The following is a 21,691-nucleotide window of genomic DNA, read 5'->3' as shown; positions in this document are numbered from 1 at the left end:
ATAGACATTCAGGTCCCCCAGCATCAATATTCAATATCTGGAAATTGCCATGTAAAAAACAGGTCACATAAACTACACCAATGAATCTGAAGCAACCGAGTGTAACCCAAATGTAATTGTACATACCGCACTGCAAATAAATCACTGCATGGTGAAGCCTTGCTACTTAATAATGTAATGAAGGAATCGTCAAAGGACCTTTAGAAGGGCCACCTAATGACCGCAGTGGTGATATACAGATATATTCACCAACACATCGTTTTTGGGCTGTTGAAAAAATTAAACAAAAAATAAGTCTGTAACAATAATATCAGACTGTCAGACAAATTAATTCATAAAAGCTCAAAATGGCAGTCATATTATTTTATTAATGTACTGGACCAGGTGAGTAAAACACCCATCTCTAAGGATGAAGCTGCTGTATAAGTGAGATCACATCACAACATTCACCAAGTATATCACAACAAGCACCAAATATGTTGATTTTTGTGTGCATAATCCAAACAATGACGATATTTAAGGCGTAAATCAAGGTAGTGACAATCCATGATATTTAACATCACCAGAGGCGCTCGGTCATGGTGTCCGTTTACGATACTTAAAACATAATTGAAGAATAATAGCATTCCGTACCGCTCTACCTGACCAAACAAACTCGATCATAATGATCGTTTGATGTTGGCATGCCGTGATACGAGAATCTAGGCAAAACTTACCGCATAATCTTTCAAAGACGCCAACTCATTTCCACGTGCAAGAAGCCGAAGTTACGGCGAGCACGATCGACAAAAAATAGTGGTATCAGAATGGAAACGGAGGAAGGACAAACAACCTTCCAGAAGCAGTGCCATCTTGAACTGGGCAAAAACCGCCGTAGCTATGCTTCAAATCGACATAAATGAATTGAATAGATGTATATATATAAAAGAGTATAGATCGTGAATGCCAAGGTATAGATCGTGAATACAGGGCAGCCGTTTTCATCACAAGAGGTCTAGGTACAAATATAACTTCTAGGTGTTTATATTAGAAACCACATGTCAGCAATTATAGTATTTCATACACTTTTACATAAATCACAATCAAAGAAACAACTATATCGGAATTCAAGCCTATTTCAAAAAAATGAAAATAGTTGGTAGTTGCAGTCGCAAAACATAGTGTATTAATGCACCTATAGATGTGAATATATATTGAAGGGGAATACACATCAACAGACCTTTTAACAAGATCATATTAAAAAAAACACAATTGTGACAGAATTCAAATATGTTTCATAAAAAATAGAGTTATTGCAAAGGCAGACATAATGTATATGGCACATTCATAGAAAAGATTATGTCAAAGTTCAAGTATGGTTCATCTTGTATAGAATAATTGCAAAAGCAGACACAATATATACAATGGATGTGGTACAGATCTTATACATTAATCACCACAGAATGGCATTCCTCAATTGAGTTTAATCCATTATTCACACTGTCACAACGGAGTATCCATCGGCACTCACTTCTATTCAGAATATTTGAAATGCTACCCCCTCTCACAGGGACATGAATAACCTCTATTACTTGCCAGCGCATCTCTGATGGCGCATGACCCTATTCAGTATAGTGCGCGACCAGAGGTGCGTTTTCAGTGGTACACCGTATCCTACTTTTATGTTGTGACAGTCTGGTCTTTATTTTTTGGGTAGTTTGCCCAATGTAAATGAGCTCACATGGGCACCAAATTGCATACACAACATTACTTGTGTTGCAATTTGAAAAATCATGCAGATCATAGGAGATGTTCCCATGTATGAACTGTTTGGTGTTCATACTTGTGTCACACATGAGACATCCTCCACATTTGTAATGACCTAGAACCTTATGTTAAATTCTACGATTGCCACTCCCGCTCTTAATGAGGGCCAGGCATTGCTGGATGAGTTGGAACAATGCCGAAAAAAAAAATATGTAAGAACTAATTTCCATGCCTTGATGATGACCGAATATTTAAAAACAGATGTCATCCCTGTGGGGCTACAGGTCAGAAATGTACCTGTGATCTTTACCAACGACCCGAAATTTCGTAAAGGCTTCAGTCATATCGGTATCACCTGTTCCCGCCATTAGCTGGTACACGGTATCGATACTGCAATGGAGCATAGCAAAAAGGAGGTAGAAATTATAGCAGATCTTGAGAAAAGATTATCTTAAGGCAATGTAGTATCTGATGCTAACGCAGCTCTTGACAAGGTAACCAAGACAATAGAAGAATTTGAAACTATAGAAAGAAATAAAAAAAGTAATACAATTCAAAAAGATATTGCAAATTTTGATCAGATTCGCTTTCACCCATATTTGCAGGACGAATTTTTTCCCAGCCAAGACAGCAATATTCTGAAAACCAACCAACTTGTGGTCGATTTAAAAGAAATATGGGTGTGACCTTTTCTAATTCTTCAGCTAGTTCTACTGAAGATTTGGATATCAATACGAGCACACAATCAGGGCCTACTAACAACCCGTATACTCCACCAGTTTTTTTAGATCATCGTAGAAGGGGGAGAGGCAGAGGGAAAACGCGCCCTCAACAAACAAATGCCCGCCCCCCTGCGCAACAACAGCAGTGGAACTTCCAAGCAGGCGAGAGGCAAACACGCCGGAAGTTCTATCAGTGGGGCCCCCACAATGAATGATCACAGTAACATGAATAACAAATTAATTCCTATCTTCAATCTGTCTGAACACCTTTTGTCATCGGCTGAAATTTCGCTATTGTCAAAAGGTCTCAGTTTTGTACCTACTGAAAAGACATGCCTCCTTGACATACAGTTGGAACTCTTACAATTTTTTTAGAAAATTACGACTTAAGGCCTTCTTTCTGAATAGAGAAACCTCTCTGACGGATAGCCAGTCAGGTCTGCGTCCCCCATCTACCTTCAACCCACCATCGAGCCAGATGCCAATTGAGTTATTGGCTTTTGAGTCAATGGTCCTAAAAGATGTATCCGCCCTTAACAAAGATTTAGAATTTATTCCATACAATATCTCTCTTGGTGAACGCCAAGTTTTATTATTATTTTTATTTAAAACATTTGTAAAGCGCGGCTGTCACCTGGCAGGTATCCTGGCGCTAAGAAGCGTACTCCTAATTTACAGGCGAAGGGAGTGATTATGGGGGATGGAAGTGGCAGGGGAAAGCTAGGGGAAGAGCCATGTTTTTATTAGTTTCCTAAAAGGTAGGAGCTGTGGAATTTGGCGAATGTCGGCAGGCAGGCTATTCCACAGCTTAGCCGCAGCTACTCTAAAAGATCTTCCCCCGATCCTGGCCTTCTTAAACCTGGGCACTATCACAAGGCAGGCGGTTGCGGATCGTAGAGTTCTGGTTGGGATGTACCAAGTAAACATTTGTTGTAGGGGTCTTGGTCCTAATCCGTGTAGTGCCTTGAAGACCAGGCAGAGAGCCTTGAAGGCTATTCGTTGCTTCAAGGGGAGCCAGTGTAGCTCGGCTAAGGCAGCAGTGGCCGAGGATCTCCTGGCCCATCCAAGGGCCAATTTAGCTGCTGCCGATTGGACTCGTTGGAATCTGTCCAACAGTACCATGGGAGATTCGAGCAGGAGGGCGTTGCAATAGTCAAGGCGACTGAGAATAGTGCACCTGACTATCAATGCTCGGGCCTGAGGTGGTAGTAAAGGCAGGATTTTACGAAGTGAACGCATAAGGGCCGAGCAGGTGGCGACTGTTCTCGTTACCTGCGTTTCCATGCTAAGTTTGTTTGACCAAACTAAAACAAAATCAGGAAGTGATTATTAAGCCGGCGGACAAGGGGGGTGGGATTGTTGTTCAATCGATGGCCAATTACAAAGCCGAGGTCAGAAGACAACTAAGTAACACTAATCACTACCTCAAATTACGTACTAACCCTCTTGCTGAGATTCAGGCCATGATTATGAGCATCACCACTATGGCCAAAATAGAAGGGTTTTTAAGTGACAAGGAGTTTGTTTTTCTTAATTCTAAGAATCCCCGGACACCTCTCCTTTACACTTTACCAAAAGTGCATAAAGATTTGACTAATCCTCCAGGCCGACCCATAGTCTCTGGCTGTGGGTCGGTCCTGGAACCTCTATGTAAATACATAGATGTATTTATCAAAGACTTGGCGATGTCTACACACAGTTACGTTCGTGACAGTGGAGACATCATCTCCCAATTGGAAACTATGAATTTTTGTCCTGAAACTCAGATGTTGGTGTGTCTGGACCTTGAGTCCTTATACACCAACATTCCCCAATTGGAGGGAATAGAAGTGATTAAAAAAGCGTTGAACACTCAGACAGCCCCAGTACCTGTTCCCACTGACTTTATTACTGAGTTATTACGAATTTCTTTGACACACAATTATTTTGAATTTGACGGACAATATTATTTACAAACTAAGGGTACTTCAATGGGGGCTTCTTATGCCCCTAATTTTGCCATTTTATTTGTGGACGATTTTGAACAACATTTTATTTTTGACAAGGACGTTAACCATTTTTTTGACAGCGTTTGCCATTGGCGGCGCTATATTGACAACATTTTATTTATTTGGACTGGAAATACTGTAGAGCTGAATCTATTCCTGAACTGGCTAAATTCTTGTTCAGTAGACCTAAAATTCACTTCAAGTTCCAGTAAAACCCAAATTGATTTTCTGGATTTAACTATCTTTCCACATGATGGTGGGCTTTCCACGAAACTGTTCACGAAGGCAACCGCTCGCAACACACTTTTGGAATATACAAGCAACCATCCGAGAGGTCTCCGGGATGGTTTGCCCTTTGGGCAATTTCTGCGGATTCGCAGGAATTGTCGATTTAAAGATGACTATTTTCGTGAGGCAGAAATTCTATCAAAAAAACTCCAGCTACGAGGCTATCCACGTAAACTGATCAAAAGATCAATGAAAAGGGCGTGGTTTAATCATCGTGAATTCCTTCTCACACCTAGTCCGAAAAAACAAATGAAACGCATTCCATGTGTCACAACCTTTGGTACTCGTAGTAACCAAATTTCGACCATCATTAAAAGACATTGGCCGCTGGTGATGCCCACTGGAATTACCAATGAATTGCCTTTATTCTCCTTTAAAAGAGGAAAAAATCTACTGGACCATTTAGTTCGGGCAGCCTTACCTCGTGCAGAGGCTGTGATCCTTACATCTCTATGGGGCATGGATAAGGTTCTAGGTCATTACAAATGTGGAGGATGTCTCATGTGTGACACAAGTATGAACACCAAACAGTTCATGCATGGGAACATCTCCTATGATCTGCATGATTTTTCAAATTGCAACACAAGTAATGTTGTGTATGCAATTTGGTGCCCATGTGAGCTCATTTACATTGGGCAAACTACCCAAAAAATAAAGAGTAGACTGTCACAACATAAAAGTAGGATACGGTGTACCACTGAAAACGCACCTCTGGTCGCGCACTATACTGAATAGGGTCATGCGCCATCAGAGGTGCGCTGGCAAGTAATAGAGGTTATTCATGTCCCTGTGAGAGGGGGTAGCATTTCAAATATTTTGAATAGAAGTGAGTGCCGATGGATACTCTGTTGTGACAGTGTGAATAATGGATTAAACTCAATTGAGGATTGTCATTCTGTGGTGATTAATGTATAAGATCTGTACCACAACCATTGTATATATTGTGTCTGCTTTTGCAATTATTCTATACAAGATGAACCATACTTGAACTTTGACAATCTTTTCTATGAATGTGCCATATACATTATGTCTGCCTTTGCAATTACTCTATTTTTTATGAAACATATTTGAATTCTGTCATAATTGTGTTTTTTTTAATATGATCTTGTTAAAAGGTCTGTTGATGTGTATTCCCCTTCAATATATATTCACATCTATATGTGTATTAATACACTATGTTTTGCTACTGCAACTACCAACTATTTTCATTTTTTGAAATAGGCTTGAATTCCGATATAGTTGTTTCTTTGATTGTGATTTATGTAAAAGTGTATGAAATACTATAATTGCTGACATGTGTTTTCTAATATAAACACCTAGAAGTTATATTTGTACCTAGACCTCTTGTGATGAAAACGGCTGCCCTGTATTCACGATCTATACCTTGGCATTCACGATCTATACTCTTTTATATATACATCTACTCAATTCATTTATGTCGATTTGAAGCACAGCTACGGCGTTTTTTGCCCAGTTCAAGATGGCGCTGCTTCTGGAAGGTTGTTTGTCCTTCCTCCGTTTCCATTCTGATACCACTATTTTTTGTCGACCGTGCTCGCCGTAACTTCGGCTTCTTGCACGTGGAAATGAGTTGGCGTCTTTGAAAGATTATGCGGTAAGTTTTGCCTAGATTCTCGTATCACGGCATGCCAACATCAAACGATCATTATGATCGAGTTTGTTCGGTCAGGTAGAGCGGTATGGAATGCTATTATTCTTCAATTATGTTTTAAGTATCGTAAATGGACACCATGACCGAGCGCCTCTGGTGATGTTAAATATCATGGATTGTCACTACCTTGATTTACGCCTTAAATATCGTCATTGTTTGGATTATGCACACAAAAATCAACATATTTGGTGCTAGTTGCGATATACTTGGTGAATGTTGTGATGTGAACTCACTTATACAGCAGATTCATCCTTAGGGATGGGTGTTTTACGCACCTGGTGCAGTACATAAATAAAATAATATGACTGCTATTTTGAGCTTTTATGAATTAATTTGTCTGACAGTCTGATATTATTGTTACAGACTTATTTTTTGTTTAATTTTTTCAACAGCCGAAAAACGATGTGTTGGTGAATATATCTGTATATCACCACTGCGGTCATTAGGTGGCCCTTCTAAAGGTCCTTTGACGATTCCTTCATTACATTATTAAGTAGCAAGGCTTCACCGTGCTGTGATTTATTTGCAGTGCGGTATGTACAATTACATTTGGGTTACACTTGGTTGCTTCAGATTCATTGGTGTAGTTTATGTGACCTGTTTTTTACATGGAAATTTCAAGATATTGAATATCGATGCTGGAGGACCTGAATGTCTATCGGTCTATGCCTTATACATTTTTAAACAGAAGGTAAACACGCCTTCTTGGTTTTATATATTCTGGTGCAAGGATTTCTTTTCACTTTGTGGTGGGGATTAAGGTTATTTATCTTTTCTTAAACCCTTTTCACTGGGATTTCTATTATTGTACTCAGCCGCTCTTTTCTTCATGAGAAGCCTACTCTGACCTTTTTGTATCAATTATCGTTATTATTATTGTTAAAGTTATATCTTTTATTGTACAGATCTCTTGTTCAAGAATACTTTTTTGAGTCCTGAAGATGACCGCCAAATAACGTATCGGTCGAAACGCCGTCAACGCTTTTCTGTGGCTTAAGTTATTACATGCTTATGGTGTTCCTTTTTCTGTTTTGTAATATGTATTGTTGTTGCCACTTGTCTCATTTATATGTATTGCTTTTTTGTATACCAGCGTCTTTCTTGCATGAGATTATTTATATGTCTAAAAACTAAACTTTTTCAATTGGTAAAATAAATAAATGTACAATTTTGATACTATTGGGCTTCTCTGACTATCATATTGGATACTCTTCCAATATTTTAATAATTTTCCAGATTCGCCGGGGTCACAATAAACTAGTCTCAAACCACTTGTGAGAGAACCCATGCAGGGCCTTAGTGATGTGCAAGTGTGTTAGGTGAAAGCTCCTCCACCTCGTTAGGTCACAGTGTCTTATCCTGCCAACACCTTCTCTTTACCTCACTGCTTGGGAGCAATACATAAAGACCAACTGTCAAATTCACCTCCTCCTGTGACTTAGGATACAGGCAGCAGACACCACATGGTGGGGACAAGAAAATGACAACTTTCTAAATTAGTTTCTTTCAAAATTGAATTAATAATCTGACTTTACCAGTAAAGAGGACTTTTAATTACAATTCCATTGATACCAAACTTGACATTTCTACCTGCTCCCATTTCAAAGTTATCATTCATTAAATGTAATAAGGAAACCTAATGTTTTCCTTTAAGAGAGGTAGTCCTTGCTGTGGTGAAAAACTAATTTCAGAGGTTTTCACCATCAGGACATGTTAAACTTAAAAGTACAGGTCCAGCTTTTTAAATACAACGCATACTGCCCCATGGGTTGTTTAGGGCCTACCCTTGTTGTGACTTATATGTATTAAAAAGGAAGGTTTAGACTTGGCAAAAGGTTCATTTTACAAGATCAAAATGGCAGTTTATAACTGCAAACACAGGCTGCAATGGCAGGCATGAGACATGTTTAAAAAGGCTACTTAAATGTGTGGCACAATAGGTGCTGCAGGCCCACTGGTATCATCTAATTTACAGACCCTGGGTACAAGTGATGCCACTTTACTAGGGACTACAAGTAAATTAAAAATGCCAATTAGGTATAAGCCAATCATATCGGGCCGATCCACAGAACTAACTTACGTAAAAATCCTAAACTTACTACTTTTGGTATTAACAGAAGGCATTTAGTAGTCTTAAGTTAGGATTTTGTCCTAAATTAGCATTTTATCTTAAATTAGGATTTTGTATTAAATTAGGATTTTGTCCTAAATTAGGATTTTGTCCTAAATTAGGATTTTGTCCTAAATTAGGATTTTGTCTTAAATTAGGATTTTATTTTGAGTTAGGATTTTGCCTTAAATTAAATTTAAGACAAACTTAAGGTAAACTTACATTTAACTTAAGACAAAATCCTAATTTAGGACAAAATCCTAATTTAGGACAAAATACTAACTTAAGACAAAATCCCAATTTAGGACAAAATCCTAATTTAGGACAAAATCCTATTTTAGGACTGAATCCTAATTTAAGACAAAATCTTAATTTAAGACAAAATTCTAACTTAAGACAAAATGATATCTAAGCTTTTTTATGTTCGCCTTCCCCCGAATGTTTGGCCTGTTTTCCTCCATTTTTTGCTGAAATTCGTTATTGTGGGCTTTAGGTCTCTGTGCCACTGTTAACCAGTGCTAATGTGCTTGTGCTCACTCCCATAAAACTGGTAAAAACGGCTTACACCTAACTGGTGCATTTAAGTTATTATAAATCCCTTGCAGAGTGGTATACCATATGCCCCGGACCTGTAAATTAAATGATAATTGTAGTCATGAAGCAATTATTGTGCCATCCACTTAAAACATGCACCAGGCCTGCCATTGCAGCTTGAATGCAGTTTTAAACTACCAATTCAACTGGGAACAGAACATCCTTGACAAGCCTTAAAATCCTCTTTTATTACATATAACTCACCCCAAAGCTAGGCCCTAGGTAGCCTATAGGGCAGGGTGCATTGTAATTAAAAGGTTGGACGTATACCTTTAAGTTTTACATGTGTTGGTACTGAAAATCTCCTAAATTTGTTTTTCACTACTATGAGGGCTACCTGTCTCATTGAGCAGCCTTATTACATTTAATAAGTGTTAAATTTTATTGGGGACAGATCAGCATTTCATGTTTGGTATCCTTGAAATTATAATAAAAATTCCTCTTTAATCATAAAGTCGGACTTTAAATTACAATTATGAGAGTGCTACTTTTCGAAAGGTACATTAAAAGGAATGTTCCCAAAGGAATTATTTGTTCTCTAATGAACAATTTTTAGGTCAACCAACTGAACTAACAATGAGCAGTAACATATGTTACATGGAAGGCGTAATGTTTTACCTCAATTATTATTTTTATATTGCATGATTCAAATTATAGTACAAGTAATTCAGAGAATGCAAAAAAACATAAATACGAAAGACAATAAGGCAACACTGATGCCCCCAACAAGATCACAACATTAGTTAAATACAACCAATCCAAGGATCTTTGGGAGATGTAATGTCCTCTTAACCATACAGGTCCATGAATCCTCAGTCCAATATGATTTCTCCTTTAGTTGCACAGATAAAATATACTGATGCACCGTTTTTTGTAATGGAGGAAGTTAAAGAGGACAAACCATTCACATATGTATATTAAATTACCCAATTCCCTGTGGTAAGATTTGGTTGCCCGGTCATGCTAATAGACTTTTAGAAACTTGGCATTTGTATGGCCTATGCCATATGGTGCCTGCAGCATCGCCTGGGTCACATGGCAGGGTGTCGTTGAATGATAGACTTTGTGAATTTAACCCAGTATGTTACACAATAAAGAGATTAGGTGTGCCTGAATGGGCCATCTGCTGGCAGAATGGTGGGTCGGAGCTGGGCACAGCCCACTTGCAACTGAATATACTGTGCTCTGCCTCCACACAAAGGGCTTGTCGCCACTGCATTGTTCCTGCAGCCAGCTTGGAGCCAGGGCAGAGAAGTGAGGAAACTCCAAGCACTTCAAAGAGAAACCTCTAGAAACATCTCCTAACTTACCAGGTACAAAAATAGAGACCTCAGACTCAGTCTTCAGTTCACTATCTGCACCTGCGGAAGGACTCTCAGGGGACTTCCTGCTGCTGTGGCTTGCTGCAAGCTCCACAATACTACTTTCCTTACCTGGAAGGACTTCTTTGGTACATGGAGCCTTTCTTGAACCCTCAGAGGGCGGTCCTGCTGCTTAAGTCTTGCTTCTCTACCTGAATGCAGGAGTACAAGAGTGACTCCAAGGGCTAGTTTGTTGGCCTCCTGTTCAGAGCCATAGCAAAATAACAGGCTCCCACCATGTTAAACCAGCGCCTTGGCTCGCAAGAGTGAGTCCTGAACCCCCAAGTGGTGCCCTCCAGCCCTGGAACCTTAGTTGTGATGTTAAAGGTGCTCAGATAGCCGAAATTCAAAACTTGAGACTTAGACATTTATTGACCAAAAACGAATCTGGGAAGTGAGAGAAGACCAAGACCAACCTGCTCGTCTATCTGCTCTCGGTGCATCACAGTTGGCTTAATTTTGCAGCAGCTCTAGGTACGTTCTTTTCCGTAGCAGCAAATCCTGGCCCTACGCCTAAGGGTTATGTAGCCTCCTGCAACTGTCGGTCAATACAGACTCATGCATCGTACCTCAGAAGAATTTTCGACTTCCAAAAAAGACATTAAGTCTAAAAGTCTAAATCTTCACTGCGCTTTGTTCAACGTCTCCCCGACGATGATGCTCCTTCCTCTGACACCTCCTGCAGCCGCCCATGGAACATATACCTTCTAGATTTTTCTTCAAAATTTCTTCTAAGTCGAAAGGTAAGCACCGTATGGTCCCAATCCCCTACTTGCATTCGACCCGCTCTCCATTATGCTCAGCCATATTTCTTTACCATGACCCAGTCACACATGACAAAATGTCCGCGGTTGATGCTTTGATCTTTTAGGGGCTTGTTTTTACTTTAAATTTGAAAAAAATCATAACTCCAGTTCTACTAATTGGATTTTTGTCATTTTGGTGTCAAATAATGTATTGAATGTTACTCTATTCTTCTAAAATATTGTGGGTTTGTTCTTGTATTCTTGTTTTGTGTAACTTTATTAATGCAGCATAAATACTTTACACATTGTCTATAAGTCACGACTAGCTGCTTTTTTTCCAAAGCTACCCAGGTTCAGCACAGGTTAATTTAGTGACTTTTTGTGGTTCACCATGACAGGGATTGTGACTGTTGCTTGAATAGGGGTCCCCCCCATTCAACGAAAAAACCCAATTTCCCACAGATTTCTTGTCATTGGTGCCAGCTTACCCTTATGGATTCAATAGTGCCAGGCAGGACTTTTTTCCAAGCTTGTGATATCGAGAAACTAATGACCTTCCTCTGTAAAGTTCCATTGCAGTTCTATAACCAGGGTCTCAAACTAACATTGCCTGTGCATTGTATATGAGTGCTGAGAGTATAAAGTGTCTGGAAATATGGAGATGTACGGTGGATGAGTGAGTGATTTGAGCCACCACGAAAGCAGTAATGCCTGCACTGGTTTAAGCCTAAACTGACACAATAGATTAGAACTGAGACCACGGCTTAATTGCTGAGTGAATTGAGATTATGATACAGACCTACACGCCATAGACCCAGCAATCAGCTTCACTTTTACTGTAAGCCTGCAACTGTGATTTTGCTTGCTAATTACATAAATAGCTTATCCTATAGTTCCTATTTAGTGCCCCATGCCTATTTTAATAACCCTTTGTGTAGTATTGAATAGTAGATAATAAAGTACTTTTCTTTCCCTTAAAGGTAAGCACTGAATCGGACAGTCAATATTTTACTGTACTGGGTGGTTTTTCGGTGCTGTGCCATTCCTTACTGAGTAGCTCTGGACTGCTCACCCTTGATACCGTGAAAAAAAAAGCCGGAAGGGTATACTTGGGTCTCGGTTTTCAGCACCATGGCAGGTCTGATCATCAAACAGCAGTTGTAAAAGGCTACAACCTCCTTGGTTGTGGCCAGTATCCCCTGCTTGCCCTGGGAACCTCCTAAAAGGTTCTGCCAGATGAACATATGGATGAATGGATGAAGGGAGGAAGGAAAGAGAGAAAGAATGAAGACATAAGAATGAAGGATAGCAGGAAGGAAAGATTGAGAGATAAAAGGAAGGAAGGAAAATGGCGGATGGACGGACGTATGGATGGATGGGAATATAGTCAGAAAAAGGATGAAAAGAAGGACGAAAATAACAGAAAAGCACCAGACAACACATTAAAGAAAAGAAGGAAGGAAGGAAGGAAAGAAGGAAATAAAGATTACATAGCCATCGATGAAAGGGGAAGAAATGATGGACAGACGTGTGTGTGTGTGAAAAAGATAAATAGAAAGCAGGAAACAAGTAAGGAAATAAAGAAGGGATGTTGTAAAGAAGGAAGAGAAGGTAGAAAGATGTAAAGAAATGAAGTAAGGAGATGTAAAAAAGAAAGGATTATCGAAAGTAGGGAATATTGAAAAAGACAGAACGATTAAAAGGAAGTAAGATTTAACAAAGAAATAATATGGGCACAAGTTTGGATAAAACGAAAGATTGAATAACTGCCAACATAAATAGGGAAAGAAGGAAAGATGAAATAAATAAATAAAAAAAGCTGAACTATAGGAAACTAAGGTGCAAACAAACTGGAGCAAAGGAATACAAGTTGGCAGAAAAAGTAGAAAGGAAGGAAACAAAATGGGCAGAAGGAAAAACATACAGAAAAATGAGATGAAGCTGGAAAGAAGGAATGGTAGATTGTAGTGTCTTTACATGCAATATCTCTAGAGTGGGTAATGCCCTGTTTTGCCCATTTTTCAGAAACTTTCATGAGTGCCCCCTCTCAAATGCCTGTAACATCTATATATATTTTAGCTGCCATATTTGAAAATTGCTTCATTAAAGTGAAGGATGTGATCTTTTGTGTTTTAACTTTTTTTTGGACTTAAATGTCCCTTCAACATCTCGGACGAAGGTCAGCCACAGTTGCCAAAGGTGAATACTCTTTTTTTTTTCTGAGTACCCATCAAGAACTTGATCGAAAGCCTTCACATCCTTGATTTAAGATTATGAGAAATGAGATGTAAAATGTACCAGTTGGCCACACTATTTACAGATTTCCCTCAGGAGAAAAAACGAATGAGTGGCGGGCTTACTTGCCTCACTTGCTTAATCAGGTACATTCGGGATATGGTTCAAAGTGAGGCGTATTTCATTTTTCTGACTAATGATTTGCAGCCTGATTCATGTACAATCCGTTTTGCGTGTCCCTAATAGCGAATCATAGCGACTCGCTATTGAGGACACGCAAAACGGCATTCATGTAGGAATTGCTAATAAAATAGCGATTCCTACATGTTCTTAATTTGCGAGTAGCAATTTGCTACTCGCAAATACTCCCCATTCATTCCTATGGGCCAAGAGGCCCATAGGAATGAATGGGGAGTATCCCTTATTTGCGAGTAGCAATTTGCTACTCGCAAATGAGATAGCGACTGAAAGGGTGCCAGGGGTGTCCAAAGGACGCCCTGTAGCACCCCTAAAATGCACATTTGGACAGGTGTTGCGCACACACATGTCCAAAGGACATGTGTGTGTGCAACATGCAACTTAGAAAAATGCTTTTAAAAGCATTTTTCTGAGTTTCTGCTATTTACCGACAGGTCTGACCTCTCGGTAAATAGCGGCCCCAAAAGTGCTAAATCGCAATTTCAGGATGTGTCATGAATAGCATTTGAGGAATCTCTAATAGAGATTCCTTAAATGCTATTCCTCGCATATTTGCGACTTCTTAAATAGCGATTTTTGCATTTGGTATCATGAATACCAAATGCAAAAATCGCACTCGCAAAGGGCCAGATTCTCAGAATCTGGCCCTTTTGCGAGCGCTATTGCCTACATGAATCAGGCTGTTGGTCACATGTCATCATTGATTCAACACGACCTGATCCGTTTGTCAGACCTCCAACAGTGGGGCCTCAGGTGAGAAAAAGGTCTACTAGATGGTCCCTGATGTCCACTCATTGACCCATGTGCCCTTCTGCTGTTAGGGGAGCAGGATTGCGAAGGAGGCCGTGGCTGAAGTCAATATGCTTAATCTGATGCAGAGCAATATGATATTGCGCAACACATACTAGGCCCGAACAATCTTGCCTTCTGGTGAGTCCCAGAGCGCATCCCTGTGAAATGAAAAACAAATAAATAAAATACCAGGATTTGTAAAGCGCACAGCTACCTCCGGAGAGGTGTCCCGGCGCTGGGGGCCGTAGGGAAGATTAAGCGAGCTATTGCCCAGAGTCACATGGTGGTGGGCTAACCTGCTACCGGCAGTCAAACCGTGAACCCCATGATCCGGAGTCAGGCACCCTGGCCGCTGCGCCACACCTCTTCCACTAGTGGTCGAGAAGTCTGAAGAATGACCAAATGTTTGCTCTATTGTTTCTCGTGTTTGTTAGAGCTCGGTTACACCTCAATAGAGGTACAGTTATGTGTCGTCAGAAGATGTTAAGAGAGAGCTTATGTGAATATTATACATCACCTATGTGAATATTATATCGCATTGAATTTGCATTTATGTACTGTATAATGCCCCAAATGAGGTGCTGAATCACTTAGGGTGAGAATTATGCTACTCCAGGACCAGCGTATTAGTTATTTATTTTATTTTTTTAAAATATGGAACGCTTCACGAATTTGCGTGTCATCCTTGCGCAGGGGCCATGCTAATCTTCTCTGTATCGTTCCAATTTTAGTATATGTGCTGCCGAAGCGAGCACCAGCGTATTCGTTGTTGATATAGTGTTTTTGATTAGTTGTTTTTGTTTTTTGTTCTCAGTGTTAACTCTTCTGTACATTACAAACATATTTTTGAGGTGTGAGTAGATGGGCTTTAATGGTATTAGATATGATGGGAGTAGCTTGGGGTACATGAGGGGAAGATATGATAGGTCAAGATAGAAGTATGATAGGTATAAATAGAGTGCAGTTAGGTGATGAGGGAGTAAAGAGGGATTACTGGCTAATAAATGAAGTGGGGCAACCCAACAAATAAGCATAGAAAGTCAAAACACAGACAACAGGACATGCTGTTTTGTACATGAGTTGAGTGAGAGAAGCAGTTTTGAGTGGCAGTCCAATATAGAAAGAAGGGTTTGTTGCCGATCTTATTCGATGGTCATGAATCAGGTTATTTTCATGCAGATTTATGTCAAACAAATTTCAATGCAAATTACAAAAATGTGTGGTGACGGTCTAGTGTTCCCAGGTGGGCGGGGACTGGAACCGGAAGGGCGGCCATTTTAGATAGCGGCCGAGCCCGAGAATAGCGAGAGCGTTTCCCCGGCGCTCTGAGATAATAAAGAGTTGAAAACCTACATCTGGATCCAGCGTATACTTTATGAAGTGTGGGGCGACTTCCACAATGGCGACGAGGCGAGATTGATACAGATCGAGGACCCACAGAAAAAAAAAAAGTAGAAGGATTACACACGGTATTACCAGAAGTACAAGCCCACAATGAACAGAACTCGGAGCGCAGCAGAGGGTGAGCATCGCACAAGGCCACTAGAGCGAGCATGTGCCACGTGAGCAGCACACCAGGTCGGCATAGCCACAGCTCGGAGGTAAAGCGCCGATTAGGGGGGCAAGGTAGCAGTGGAGCACGCCAGAGAAAGGATAAGCCGAGCTGCGAGCAGAGGCAAGGAGCTTCGGGCAGCGTACTTGAAGGGGTACACGGCGCAAGGCGACGCTCCACACTCGGAGTCACAATGGTGCCAAGGCTCAGCCGCTACCTGAACCACCCAAGAGAAGCAAAGTGCGCCAAACGGGCGGACTGGTCCAGGGGAGAGCCAACACCCCGACCAGGGAGAAAAGGAGGGAAGCAAACCTGGACGCCCGAGGAGCATCAGACAGCGACGACGGCGGCCGGACCCAGGAGGGAGCAAGAGAAGGGGAGCAAGCACCAGGAAGCCCGCCCAGTAACAACGGGCAACCCGAGCTCAGCCAAGGGGCAACGAAAGGATGGCTACACCCTCCACATCACTCACCAGCATGGTGCCGTTCCTACCCAAAAGAGGAGGACTGAAAGAGGTACTTTCTCAATTACTTGTCGGCACTAGAGGAGGAAGGCGATGCAGAATACTCCAGCCAAAGGAGGAAGAAGATACTCCTGCACAATTTAGGGCCGGAAGGAACAAGGGTGTACGAAAACATAGTGAAGATAGCAAGGCAAGCGACGGACACAAATGTATTCCAACATGCAATAGAAGATCTAGATAGGCACTATAGACCAGTCGTGTGTGTGGCCATAGATAGATGCAACTTCTTCCAGAGGAATTAGGAGAGCGGCGAGACCATTGACGAATATTTCGCAGCGCTACAGAAATTGGCCTTAACATGCAAGTTCGGAGACCTACATAATGAACTGGTAAGAGATCAAATCATAATGCACACGTCAAACACAGCGGTGCAAGAAAAATTATGGGTAAATGGAGATGCGCCCCTCAAGGAGGTATGGGCCTTAGTGAAGAAAGCGGAATTATCCAAAAGATGCACGGAGGCAGCAAGGAAGGACACGGGGAGCAAACAAACAGTGTGCAGAGTGATGGTGAACAGCAAAGGGGACAAACCTAAACAAGGGGGTCCAACCAGAAGCCAATACTCGAAAAGCAACCAGCAGAATGCAGGAACGCCGCAGAAGCCGAGTGGGGAGAAGAGAACAAGTTGTTACAGGTGTGGTAGCACATCACACGTGGGCAGTGACAAAGTGTGCCCAGCATTCAGAGAAAAATGTGCGTACTGCGGAATATTTGGCCACTACGAAAAAGTCTGCATACAAAAACCCAGAGGAGCAGCAGTCAGGTACGTCGACCAAGTCAGCGCCGACGATGAAGAGACACAAGGAGGTGAAGAGTATCTGGAAGAAGTTCTCTACATAGCGGACCAAGTATTGGATGTGGACTGCAATGGGTCAAACAAACCGGTACTAAAAATGAACATAGGAGGAGTGATAATCGACATAGTGGCAGACTCGGGATCTCCCATCACGATCGTGCAGAGAAAGGTATGGTAAGAAGAATTCGTGGAGGTAATAAGGAAGGAGCTACATCCCATGGATTTGAGACCAGTCACCTACACAGGACAAAGGATACCCATGTTGGGATATTGTCCTTTATTGTTTGAATTCAGAGGACGCCAGCCGACTGCAAGCTGTATGTGTCGGAAAAGGGGCCTTCGGTGCTTGGGTGGAAAGACCAAGGTGCCCTGGGCATTCAACTCAATCCGGGAGGAGTGGAGAAGGTGATGATGACGGATATGGAACAAGGATATGAGGGAGAGGCATGGAAGAGAGAGTATCCGGAAGTGTTCAGTGGGAAAATAGGAAAATTAACAAAATTCACGCACATGATACACTTGAAGGAAAGAGCCAAACCCGTGAGCCACAAGGCCAGAAACATACTGTTCCGATGCCGAGAAGCAGTACAGGAAGAACTAGAAAGATTGGAGAAAGGTGGCATAATAAAGGCCATTGAAAGTGCGGAATAGCTTTCACCCTTAGTGGTAGCACAAAAACCCAATGGGAAGGTGAGGTTGTGCGTGGACCACAGAGAGCTCAACACAAACAAACTGGTTGACAAATTTCCACTGCCACGCATTAACGAGATGCTCACGAAAACCAAAGGAATAAAGTGGTTTTCCGCGGTGGACCTATCCTCGGCATACCATCAAGTAGAATTGCACCCCACATTCAGCCACCTCACATCCTTCATAACACCGTTCGGGTGATACAAATTCGTGAGGATGCCAATTGGACTAGCGGCAGCTGCAGCAGTCTTTCAAAAACTGATGCATAAGATGTTCCAAAAGGTGGAAGGAGTACAGTACTTCCAGGACAATATACTTGTAATGGGGAAGTCCAAACCTGAGCACAATGACAAGCTACATGCAGTACTAGTGATACTAAAGAACAACTGACTCACAGCTGAGTGGGAAAAATGCAAATTTGGAGTACTATCCGTGACATACCTAGGACATGAAATCAGCAAAAAAGGTATTGAGCCTAAGAAGGCTAACTTGGCGGCGATAAAGGACGCACCGGCCCCCTCCACAAAGGAAGATGTCAGGTCATTCCTAGGGATGGCTGAATTTTACAGCAAGTTCATCCCACACTTTGCTACAAAAACTCACCACCTACGACAACTACTGAAGGAGAGAAACAGGTTCAAATTGGACAAGGAAGAACAAGAAGAGTTTGAGGCATTAAAAAACGAAATGAGCGAGGCCATACCACTCAAGGGTTTTGATCAGTCAGCAACATCAATACTAACCACAGACGCCAGCGACAGAGGGCTGGGGGCGATGCTGATGCAGAAATCGAGTACTGGTGAGGTCTCAACTGTTTGCTTCGCGTCTAGATCCTTGGTGCCCAATGAAGAAAAGTTCAGTGTAATTGAAAAGGAGATGTTGGCTGTAGTGTGGGCAATGGAACGTTTCAGACAATTCCTATGGGGGCTAAGTTCTTGGTGCGCACGGACCACAAACCTCTGATAAAAGTGCTTACCTCAAACGGACACGCACATGCAACACCGCGAATAGCGAAGATGACGCTAAGGCTGCTGGATTATGTATACGAGGTGGAGTACATACCTGGTCCCAGGAACAGGGTCGCTGACTTCTTAAGCAGGGCGGCAGCAAAGGAAGGAGCGGAAGAACAGGAACCCCCCGGATGGGAAGGGTATATGGTGGCGACCATGCAGGACCTGGCACAAGTCATCAGCGAACAAGAATGGGCGGAAGCATACAGCCAAGACGAAACCCTGGAAGCGATCAAAGGGTATGTGACTCATGGATGGCCGGACAAGAGACACCTAGACAGCCAGATGAGGAAATATTGGGAGGTGAGAGAAGAACTGTCGATTGGGGAGAATCCCACATTCTTGCTGAGGGGGACAAAGTCATTCCTCCCCAGAAGTTGGTGGAACACCTATTGGCTATTCTGCATGAAGGACATCAAGGAATCACGAAGACCAAGGCATTGGCAAAGCAGGCATACTGGTGGCCTGCGATTGACGCTCAAGTGGAGAAGTATGTGAGGATGTGTGAATCATGCTCCAGAGCGGACAAAATCTCAAACCTTGATAAGACCGCCTTTGGGAAAATTTCCAATGCCCAGCAGTCCCTGGGAAATGGTATCCATTGACATCGTAGGACCCATTCTCAACATCGAAGGAGTGCAGAAATATGCCATCGTGATGGTAGACAGGTACTCAAAGTGGCCGGAGGTGGAAGTAACAGAAACAGTGGACACGGACGCAGTGTTGTCATTCCTGAATGCGATATTTGTGAAGGAAGGGATCCTCAAAGTGATAACCTGTGATAAAGGACCGCAGTTTATGTCAGCCAAATGGGAGGCGTTCATGGCCCGGAATGGAATAGAGGTAAAACACACTCCCATTTACCACCCTGCAGGAAATGGGTTGGCCAAACGGTTCAACAGAGTGATCATGGGAACCATCCAAGCAGCAATCAGCGCAGTTCAAGATTGGGAGAAGGAACTACCCAAAATGCTATGGGCATACCGCATCACCCTGGGAAGCACAGGATACAGTCCATTCAAAGTGTTGAAAGGAAGAGAACCGTTCACAAAGGACAACTTGGCTTGGAGGCACTTGGTCATACAAAGCAAATGGTCTCCTGCAGTGGTGAAAAGAAACATGGAGAGAGCACAGGAAGTTTACGCAGAACATTACAACAAAAGGCGCAACGTGCAAGGAGTGACCTTAGAGAAAGGAGACTGGGTGAGGGTGAAAATAGCGACGTTGACAAGGAAGGGCGAAAGTAAGTTCACGCCATCCCTCAAAGTCATTGAACCATACGCCCGTTCAGCACTGTTAAGCGATGGCAAAGTATGGTCACAAGACAGGATGGCAAAATGTAACAAGATCCTAAAATGGGAGACGGCTATGGAAGGAGGAATGGACCCTGAAGAAGAGGTGCAAGGGAATGGAAGTGAAAGAAGGGAAGAAGAGCAAAGAGAGGAAAGTGAGAATGGCAACACCTGGGAAGGAGAAGACAAAAGTACTGGAGGAGAGAAGACTCAGAAGGAAAGTGGGAAGGAATTAAACAAGAGTAAACGTGAATCGGAGCAAGGAAGCAACAGCGAGAGAAATGGGCAAAACACCACCCATAGAGTAAGTGGAGGAGCGAGTGAGAAGGAAGTGGTGAGAACGAGAACCGGCAGAGTCATAAGAGTTCCTAAGAAGTCCGATGACTTTACAATGAGCATCAAGTAAGACTGTTCCGTTGAACTTTTCACATATTGTTGTGGGTGCTAAAGGAGGAGATATGTGGTGACGGTCTAGTGTTCCCAGGTGGGCGGAGACCGGAACCGGAAGGGCGGCCATTTTAGATAGCGGCCGAGCCCGGGAATAGCGAGAGCGTTTCCCCGGCGCTCCGAGATAATAAAGAGTTGAAAACCTACATCTGGCTCCAGCGTATACTTTATGAAGTGTGGGGCGACTTCCACACAAAGAACACTGTAAAATCATTAGGCATTAAAAATATATATATATATGCTGAAAACCATGAAGGTTTATTAAAAGATTGGATAATTGCAGAAAAAATTCGGTCAGTCAGTCAGTTGTCATATAAAAACATGATGCTCAGAATAAAATGCAAATAGTCAAATAGCAGAGCAAAGTATAGATCAGACCAAATACTAAGTCATAAATCATAGATGAACCTGACGTGGTGTCGTCTCCTAACTTTCAAGGGATGTGAGCATAACACCCTAAAAAATAGGCTTCCCTTATAATGCACAACACAAAGGGAAATATCTTTAAAATACATTTGTGCAGAAGTCTCACACTCTGGTCCAATGAGGTTAAGAAAAGAAGGATACAATTCTAAAATCATATTTGGCAGCACTACCCCACAATTCACAAAACGCAGTTCTGACCCCAGTGCTCTTTGGGCACTTCGATAATTGGTACAAAGATCACTCCCTGTGGTACAGGGTCAAGTTCTCAGGAGAATCATACTGTGATCCCAGTGGATGAGACCTTGAAAACATTCTCTTTCAGTAAGAGAGGGTGTTATGGAGTCCTCAGAAAAGAACCATCATTCTGTACCTGGGAAACTGACACACATTGCGTCTCAAAACTTTATTAATCAAATCATGCTTATACTATACATTTTGTTAAAGTACCTGTAATTAGGGGCATGAGATGGCATCAAGACTAGACAGGACTGGCATTATTCAGA

At 42.0% G+C, this 21,691-nt stretch overlaps 1 protein-coding gene and 1 non-coding gene across 2 annotated transcripts in view; one reads left to right on the top strand and one right to left on the bottom strand.

The window, feature by feature from the left end:
- Positions 1-21,691, top strand: part of LOC147727460 (vitamin D-binding protein-like) — a 254,538-nt gene that overhangs the window by 187,802 nt on the left and 45,045 nt on the right. The gene's annotated exons all lie outside the window — the stretch shown is intronic.
- LOC147727461 (U6 spliceosomal RNA) lies at positions 15,101-15,207 on the bottom strand. The gene has a single exon (XR_015309648.1). It is a non-coding gene; the product is annotated as a U6 spliceosomal RNA (small nuclear RNA).

The sequence above is a fragment of the Lissotriton vulgaris genome, chromosome 3_1 (genome assembly GCF_964263255.1).
Source record: "Lissotriton vulgaris chromosome 3_1, aLisVul1.2, whole genome shotgun sequence".
Classification (NCBI taxonomy): domain Eukaryota; kingdom Metazoa; phylum Chordata; class Amphibia; order Caudata; family Salamandridae; genus Lissotriton; species Lissotriton vulgaris.
This window is presented reverse-complemented; position numbering and strand designations above follow the sequence as displayed.